Genomic DNA, 8,967 nt, shown 5'->3' with positions numbered 1-8,967 from the left:
GCTTTCAAAAGAGGTCTAGCGGAAAAACATCCGTATTTAGAGGGAAATTGACAGGTGTATGGGATAAATGAGCCTGTAGGAGAGATCTAGGGGAAAAATAGGAAGCCTGCAGAAGAGGTCTACGGGGAAAAAGGCAGTCTGCCGAAGAGGTCTTTTGGAAAAAGACAGGTGTAGGGGAAAATGATCCTGCAGAAGAGGTCTAGGGAAAAAAGGCAGGCTACAGAAGAGGTCTAGAGGAAAAAGACAGTTCTAGGGGGAAAATGAGCCTACAAAAGAGGTATAGGGGGAAAATAAGCCTGCTGGAGAGGTCTTTGGGAGAAAAGACAGGTCTAGGGGATAAAATAGCTTGCAGAAGTGGTCTAGGAGGGGAAAGGCAGCCTATAGAAGAGGTTTAGAGGGAAAATGAACCTGCAGAAGAGATCTAGAAAGAAAAAGACAGGTCTAGGGGAAAATGAGCCTGTAGGAGAGGTCAAGGGGAAAAAGGCAGTCTGCAGAAGAGGTCTAGCGAAAAAAAATAGGTCTAGGATGAAAAAGAGCCTGCAGGAGAGGTCTAGAGGGAAAATGAGCGTGCAGAAGAGGTCTATGCGGAAAAGACCGGTCTAGGGGGGAAATGAGTCTGCAGGAGAGGAATAGGAAAAAAAAAAAGACAGGGGAAAAAGATAGGTCTAGGGGGAAAATGAAGCTGCAGATGAGGTCTAGGGGAAAATGCAGCCTGCAGAAGAGGTCTAGGGAAAAAAAATAGCCTATAGAAGAGGTCTAGGGGGAAAAAGAGCCTGCAGAAGTGGTCTAGGGGAAAAAGAGAGCGTGTAGTAGAGATTTAAGAGGAGACATGAGCCTAGGGGAAATAAGACTTGGGGGAAAAAAGACAGCGTGTACTTGCATAAGAGGTTTAGGGGAAAAAAGGCAGTCTGCAGAAGAGGTTTAGGGGAAAAGACGGCCTGCCGAAGAGGTCTAGGGAAAAAGGACAGCCTGCAGAAGAGGTCTAGGGGAAAATTAACCTGCAGAAGAGGTATAGGGGTAAATGAGCCTGCAGAAGAGGTCTAGGGGAAAACACGGCCTGCCGAAGAGGTCTAGGGATAAAGGGCAGCCTGCAGAAGAAGTTTAGGGGAAAAAGGCAGCCTGCAGAAGAGTTATAGGGTAAAAAATACAGCCTGTAAAAGAGGTCTACAGGAAAAAGAGGTAAAAGTGAAAAAAAGACAGCTTGCATATGAGATCTAGGGAATAATGAGCCTGCAGAAGAGGTCTAAGGGAAAATGAGCTTGCAGAAGAGGCCTAGGGAAAAAGACGGCTTACCGAAGAGGTCTAGGGAAAAAAAGAGTTCAGAAGAGGTCTAGGGGATAAAACAGCCTGCAGAAGAGCTCTAGGAAAAAAAAGAGAGCTTGCATGACAGGTCTAGGAAAAAAAAAGACTGCATCAGAGGTCTAGGGAGGTCTCGAGAGGAAAAGACTGCAGAAGAGGTCTAGTGGAAAAAAGGCAGCTTTCAGAAGAGGTATTAGTGAAAATATCTTGCAAAAGAAAAAGAGTGTAGTAGATATCTAGCTTGCAGAAGAGGTCTAGGGGAAAATGAGCCTGTAGAAGTAGTCTAGGAAAAAAGGTGGCCTGCAGAAGAGGTCTAGGGAAAAAGACAACTTGCATTAAAGGTCTAGAGGAAAATAGGCAGCCTGCAGAAGAAGTCTAGGGGGAGAAAGATAGCTTGTAGAAGAGGTGTAGGGAAAAATAGGCAGCCTGAAGAAGAGGTCTAGGGGGAAAAGGCAGCCTGCCGAAGAGGTCTAGGGGGAAAAGGCAGCCTGCCGAAGAGGTCAAGGGGGAAAAATCCTGCAGAGAAGTATTGGGGAAAAAAACGTGATCTAGGCGAAAAAAGGCAGCCTGTAGAAGAGGTCTAGGGGAAAAACAGCCTGTAGAAGAGGTATAGGGGAAAAATACAGGGCTAGGGGAAAAACAGCCTACAGAAGAGGTAAAGGGGGGGAAAACAGGTCTAGGGGGAAAATTAGCCTGTAGGAGAAAGTAGGGGAAAAAGACGTAGACCAAGTAGATTTTTATGCGTCTGGTTGAGTTCGGGCTCGACCGAGAATATGAATAAAATCATTCAGGAAAAGATCGTCTGCAGTGAACAGATGTAAGGTTCCAGGCCTACGTCACGCTGCCACCACCCGATTAGTAGGTTCGGGAACCGTGTGTGTTGTGTATGGGGGTGTGAATGTTGTATGAGAAGGGGTGGAAGGAAAATACAGAATATGTGTGCTGAATGTTGGATGTGTAAGTGTGTAAATGTGAAAAGGGAGATAGCGTAGGCTGAGCGTCTGCGTGGACGTGTATGGTAGAAAAATGCAAGATCATAAAATTCTTCCTCTTCCTTTAGAAGAAGTTTAGGGGAAAAACAAATGTAGAAAGAGGTCTAGGGAAAAAAAAGCGTGTAGTTGAGATCTAGGGGGGAAAAGGCAGCATGCAGAAGAGGTCTAGGGAGAAAAAAGAATGCAGAAAGAGGCCTTAGGGAAAAAAGAGCCTGCAGAAGAGGTCATAGAGAAAAGAGTTTGCATAAGAGGTCTAGGGGGAAATGGTACCCTGTAGAAGAGGTCTAGGGAAAAAAAGGCAGTCTGCAGAAGAGGACTAGGGGGAAAATAGGTCTAGGGAGTTTTCGGGGGGAAAAAGACTGCAGAAGACGTCTAGGGGAGAAACGGCAGCCTGCAGAAAAGGCCTAGGGAAAAAAGACATCTTGCAAAAGAGGTGTAGGGGAGAAAAAGAGCCTGCAGAAGAGGTCTATGCGAAAAAAATGCAGCCTGCAGAAGAGGTCTAGGGAAAAAAGGCAACCTACAGAAAAGTTTTAGGAGAAAAAGACTAGGGAAAAGGTCTAGGAAAAGAGGTCTAAGGGAAAAATGAGCCTGCAGAAGAGGTCTAGAGGAAGAAAAGACTAGGGAAGAGGTCTAGGAAAAGACTGATTGCAGAATATGTCGAGGGGAAAAATGTAGCCTGCAGAAGAGGTCTGGGGGAAAAAGGCAGGCTGTAGAAGAGGTCTAGGGAAAAATGAGCTTGCAGAAGAGGTCTAGGGGGAAAATGGCAGCCTGCAGAAAAAGACTAGGGAAAAAAAAACTTTCAGAAGAGGTCTGGGGGAAAAAGAATGCAGAAAGAGGTTTAGGGAAAGAAAAAGAGCCTGTAGAGGAGGTCTAGGGCAGAAAGACAGCTTGCAGAAGAGGTCTAGGGGAAAAATGCAGCCTGCAGAAGAGGTGTAGGGGAAAATGAGCCTGCAGAAGAGGTCTAGACGAAAAAAAAAAAACCCAGCCTGCAGAGAAGTCTTGGGGAAAAAAGACAACGTGTAGTAGAGATCTAAGGGAAAAAGACTACACAAGAGGTCTAGGGAAAAAAAGCAGAAGAGGTCTAGAGGGGAAAAAGAGCCTGCAGAAGAAATTAATCCTGCAGAAGAGGTCTAGGGGAAAAAAAGCCAACCTGTAAAATAGGAGGTCAAGGAATAGAGAAAAAAATAGAGCCTGCAGAAGAGGTCTAGGGGGAAAATGAGCCTGCAGAAGAGGTCTAGGGAAAATAGAGACTGCAGAAGAGGTCTAGGGAAAAAAGAGGTCTAGGGGAAATAAAGCCAACCTGCAGAAGAGGAGGTCAAGGAATAGAGAAAAAATAAAAAATTAAAAGAACCTTCAGAAGAGGTCTAAGGAAAAAAAAGAGGTCTAGGAAAGGCGTAGGGAATAAATACTGCAGAAGAGGTCTAGAGAAAAAAAAAAAAAATACTGCAGAAGAAGTCTAGGGAAAAAAAAAGAGCCTGCAGAAGAGGTCTAGGAAAAAAGACAGCTTGCATAAGAGATCTAGGGAAACAAACTGCAGAAGAGGTCTAGGGGAAAAAAGAGCCTGCAGAAGAGGTCTAGGAAAAAAGACAGCTTACATAAAAGGTCTAGGGAAAAAAGAAAGCCTGCAGAAGAGATGTAGGGAAAAATACTGCAGAAGAGGTCTAGGGTAAATAAGACTGCATAAGAGGCTTAGGGAAAAAGACGAGGTCAAGGAAGAAAAAAAAAAAAAAGGAAGCACCTACTCTCCGGCCTGCATAAGAGTAGGGCTAGGGGAGTCCTCGAAGGAAAGTTAGAAGAAAAGAGGAAAGACACTCACTCTCCGGCCTGCAGAGGAGGCCTAGGGGAATCCTCGAAGGAAAGCAAGGAGAAAAAGTAACACTTACTCTCCGGCCTGCAGAGGAGGAGGCCTAGGGGAGTCCTCGAAGGAAAGCAAGGAGAAAAAGGAACACTCACTCTCCGGCCTGCAGAGGAGGAGGCCTAGGGGAGTCCTCGAAGGAAAGCAAGGAGAAAAAGGAACACTCACTCTCCGGCCTGCAGAGGAGGAGGCCTAGGGGAGTCCTCGAAGGAAAGCAAGGAGAAAAAGGAACACTCACTCTCCGGCCTGCAGAAGCGGAGGTTCGGGGGGATCCTGGGCGTGTCCGGCAGGAGCTGCAACGAGACGAGGTAGTGGGCGACCCTCCCGTTGGGCCTCCGGGGTGGGTGCCACTCCAGGGCGACCGTCGAGCTGTTCCTCGAGACCCACTCGAGGCCCACGGGCTCGGTCGGGTCTGGGGAGAGAGAAGGGGGGGGGGGGTGAGAGGAAGCTGGTGGTGGTGGGACGACGGAGGGGCTGTTGGGGGTTGTAAGGGGTTGTTAATGGCGGTTAATGGTTGTCTGTGGCTGTTAGTTAATGGTTGTTAGTAGTTTCTAATGATCGTTAAGGGTAGTTAGTCGTTGTTAATGATTGTTATTGGTTGTTAGTGGTTGTTAATTATTGGTAATAGTTGTTAGTCATTGTTAATGGTTGTTAGTGGTCGTCAATAATTGCTAAAGGTTGTTTGGGGCTGTTAATGGTTTTTAATGATTGCTAATGTTTTTTTGTGGTTATTAATGATTTGTTAATGGTTTGTGGCGGATAATGATTAATAATTGCTAGTGATTGGTTGTGGCTGTTAGTGGTTGTTAATGAAATGGTTGTTTGTGGCTGTTAGTGGTTACTAATGATTATTAATGGTTTGCGAGTGTTAATGGTTGTTAGTGATTGTTAATGGTTCTTTGTGGCTGTTAGTGATGGTGTGAGGAAGGTGATGCTAGTGGTTGTAAATGTTTATTTGTGGTTGTTAATAATTGTTAGTGGTTGGTAAAGATTGTTAATGGTTGTTAGTGGTTATTAATGGCTGTTTGTTAATCGTTGTTTGTGGCTGTTAGTATTTTTTGATTATTCTGTTAATGGTTGTTTGTTGGGCTGTTAGTGGTTTTAATGATTGTTAACGGTTGTTAATGGATGCTAATGATTGTTAATGGTTGTCTGTGGCTGTTATCTGTTGTTAGTGGTTGTTATTGGGTGGTAATGGTTGCCAGTGGCCATGGTGATGATGGTATGAGGAAGGGTAATGGCCATGTTGGTGATGTTGGTATGATATTGATGAAGTGTTGGAAGGCAAGGGGCTTGGGTACGGTCATGGTGACAATGGTAAGAAAAAAAATAGTGTTCGTGGAGATGGTGAGGATGGTGAAAGGAGGGATAGTAGTGATAATGCGGATGTTGATGATGGCGATAAGAGACGAGATCGACCGGGGAAACGACGCGGATGATGATGATGAGGAGAGGAAGGACGGCGGTCGTGGTGATGATGCTAGTGAGCCTTGCGGGAGACGTGCCAAGAAAATAAGGAAGAAAAATGTGCAGACTCCGAAAGATTAGAAGAGGACGATGCTAATGAATCTGCTACGGAATATATGGGGTATTGCTGTGTTAGGTTTGATAACGGTGGAAAGGCTGTGTTAGGTTTGATAACGGTGAGAATGCTGTGTCAGGTTTGATAAAAAAGATGATACACTGTTTGTGATATGCCTACAAGGTGATAATCATGATAACAGTAAGAATGTTCATTAATTCTGTAAGATATATACTAGAATTATTTTGATAGTGAATCTGAAAATATACTAGTATTATGATCAGTTTGAAGAGCTTTAGTTTTTATAAAAGCAGTGTGAAATATAACACCTTATCCATAAATAAACACACACACACACACACCCAACCCCGGGAAACCAAGGAATCTTCCAAGACCCCCATCCTTGCCTGAGATCTGTATCGCCGCCTCGCACCGCCTTAATTTGCGCGTCATTTGTTTTTTGAAACTCATGCGACACAAAGGCAGCGGCTGTTTCGTCTGGGAGGACTGGTTTGCACGCACGCGCGCGCACTTCATTTCCTCGCTCTCTCGTGCCCTCTCTTCTCGCTTTTTGTCTATATCTCCTGCTTTTCCTATTTTTTCCCTTTTCATTCCTCTTTTTCATGCATTCATCCATTCAATCTCGTCCCTCCTTCCCCCACTCTCTCTTTCTCTTTCTCTCTCTCCTTCCCTCCTTTTTTCCCCTTCCCCTCTCTCTATTTATTTATCTATCCTCTGTCTATTTATCTCTATCTCTATCTCTTTTCTTTCTCTCTCTATCTTTTTATGTCGTTTCCTCCATTTCTCCCTCTTTCTCTCTTTCTTTCCCTCTCCCCTACTCCCTCCGCCCCTTCCTCTCTCGCTCTCTCTCCTTCCCATCCGCCTCTCTCGCTCTCTCTCCTTCCCATCCGTCTTCCTCGCTCTCTCTCCTTCCCATCAGCCTCTCTCGCTCTCTCTCCTTCCCATCCGCCTCTCTCGCTCTCTCTCCTTCCCATCCGTCTTCCTCGCTCTCTCTTCTTCCCATCCGCCTCTCTCGCTCTCTCTCCTTCCCATCCGTCTTCCTCGCTCTCTATCCTTCCCATTCGTCTTCCTCACTCTCTCTCCTTCCCATCCGTCTTCCTCGCTCTCTCTCCTTCCCATCCGCCTCTCTCTCTCTCTCCTTCCCATCCGTCTTCCTCGCTCTCTCTTCTTCCCATCCGCCTCTCTCTCTCTCTCCTTCCCATCCGTCTTCCTCGCTCTCTCTCCTTCCCATCCGTCTTCCTCACTCTCTCTCCTTCCCATCCGTCTTCCTCGCTCTCTCTCCTTCCCATCAGCCTCTCTCGCTCTCTCTCCTTCCCATCCGTCTTCCTCGCTCTCTCTTCTTCCCATCCGCCTCTCTCGCTCTCTCTCCTTCCCATCCGCCTCTCTCGCTCTCACTCCTTCCCATCCGTCTTCCTCGCTCTCTCTCCTTCCCATCCGTCTTCCTCGCTCTCTCTTCTTCCCATCCGCCTCTCTCGCTCTCTCTCCTTCCCATCCGTCTTCCTCGCTCTCTATCCTTCCCATTCGTCTTCCTCACTCTCTCTCCTTCCCATCCGTCTTCCTCGCTCTCTCTCCTTCCCATCCGCCTCTCTCTCTCTCTCCTTCCCATCCGTCTTCCTCGCTCTCTCTTCTTCCCATCCGCCTCTCTCTCTCTCTCCTTCCCATCCGTCTTCCTCGCTCTCTCTTCTTCCCATCCGCCTCTCTCTCTCTCTCCTTCCCATCCGTCTTCCTCGCTCTCTCTCCTTCCCATCAGCCTCTCTCGCTCTCTCTCCTTCCCATCCGTCTTCCTCGCTCTCTCTTCTTCCCATCCGCCTCTCTCGCTCTCTCTCCTTCCCATCCGCCTCTCTCGCTCTCACTCCTTCCCATCCGTCTTCCTCGCTCTCTCTCCTTCCCATCAGCCTCTCTCGCTCTCTCTCCTTCCCATCCGTCTTCCTCGCCCTCTCCCCTTCCCATCCGCCTCTCTCGCTCTCACTCCTTCCCATCCGTCTTCCTCGCTCTCTCTCCTTCCCATCAGCCTCTCTAGCTCTCTCTCCTTCCCATCCGCCTCTCTCGCTCTCTCTCCTTCCCATCCGTCTTCCTCGCTCTCTCTCCTTCCCATCCGCCTCTCTCGCTCTCTCTCCTTCCCATCCGTCTTCCTCGCTCTCTCTCCTTCCCATCCACCTCTCTCGCTCTCTCTCCTTCCCATCCGCCTCTCTCGCTCTCTCTCCTTCCCATCCGTCTTCCTCGCTCTCTCTCCTTCCTATCCGCCTCTCTCTCTCTCTCCTTCCCATCCGTCTTCCTCGCTCTCTCTCCTTCCCATCCGTCTTCCTCGCTCTCTCTCCTTCCCATCCGTCTTCCTCGCTCTCTCTCCTTCCCATCCGCCTCTCTCTCTCTCTCCTTCCCATCCGTCTTCCTCGCTCTCTCTTCTTCCCATCCGCCTCTCTCGCTCTCTCTCCTTCCCATCCGTCTTCCTCGCTCTCTCTACTTCCCATCCACCTCTCTCGCTCTCTCTCCTTCCCATCCGCCTCTCTCGCTCTCTCTCCTTCCCATCCGTCTTCCTCGCTCTCTCTCCTTCCCATCAGCCTCTCTCGCTCTCTCTCCTTCCCATCCGTCTTCCACGCTCTCTCTCCTTCCCATCCGTCTTCCTCGCTCTCTCTCCTTCCCATCCGCCTCTCTCGCTCTCTCTCCTTCCCATCCGTCTTCCTCGCTCTCTCTCCTTCCCATCCGTCTTCCTCGCTCTCTCTCCTTCCCATCCGCCTCTCTCGCTCTCTCTCCTTCCCATCCGTCTTCCTCGCTCTCTCTCCTTCCCATCCGTCTTCCTCGCTCTCTCTCCTTCCCATCCGTCTTCCTCGCTCTCTCTCCTTCCCATCCGCCTCTCTCGCTCTCTCTCCTTCCCATCCGTCTTCCTCGCTCTCTCTCCTTCCCATCCGCCTCTCTCTCTCTCTCCTTCCCATCCGTCTTCCTCGCTCTCTCCCCTTCCCATCCGCTCTTCCTCGCTCTCTCTCCTTCCCATCCGTCTTCCTCGCTCTCTCTCCTTCCCATCCGCCTCTCTCGCTCTCTCTCCTTCCCATCCGTCTTCCTCGCTCTCTCTCCTTCCCATCCGTCTTCCTCGCTCTCTCTCCTTCCCATCCGCCTCTCTCGCTCTCTCTCCTTCCCATCCGTCTCTCTCGCTCTCTCTCCTTCCCATCCGTCTTCCTCGCTCTCTCTCCTTCCCATCCGTCTTCCTCGCTCTCTCTCCTTCCCATCCGTCTTCCTCGCTCTCTCTCCTTCCCATCCGTCTTCCTCGCTCTCTCTCCTTCCCA

The sequence above is a fragment of the Penaeus chinensis genome, chromosome 10, assembly GCF_019202785.1.
Source record: "Penaeus chinensis breed Huanghai No. 1 chromosome 10, ASM1920278v2, whole genome shotgun sequence".
Classification (NCBI taxonomy): domain Eukaryota; kingdom Metazoa; phylum Arthropoda; class Malacostraca; order Decapoda; family Penaeidae; genus Penaeus; species Penaeus chinensis.
Note: the sequence above shows the minus strand (reverse complement) of the source record.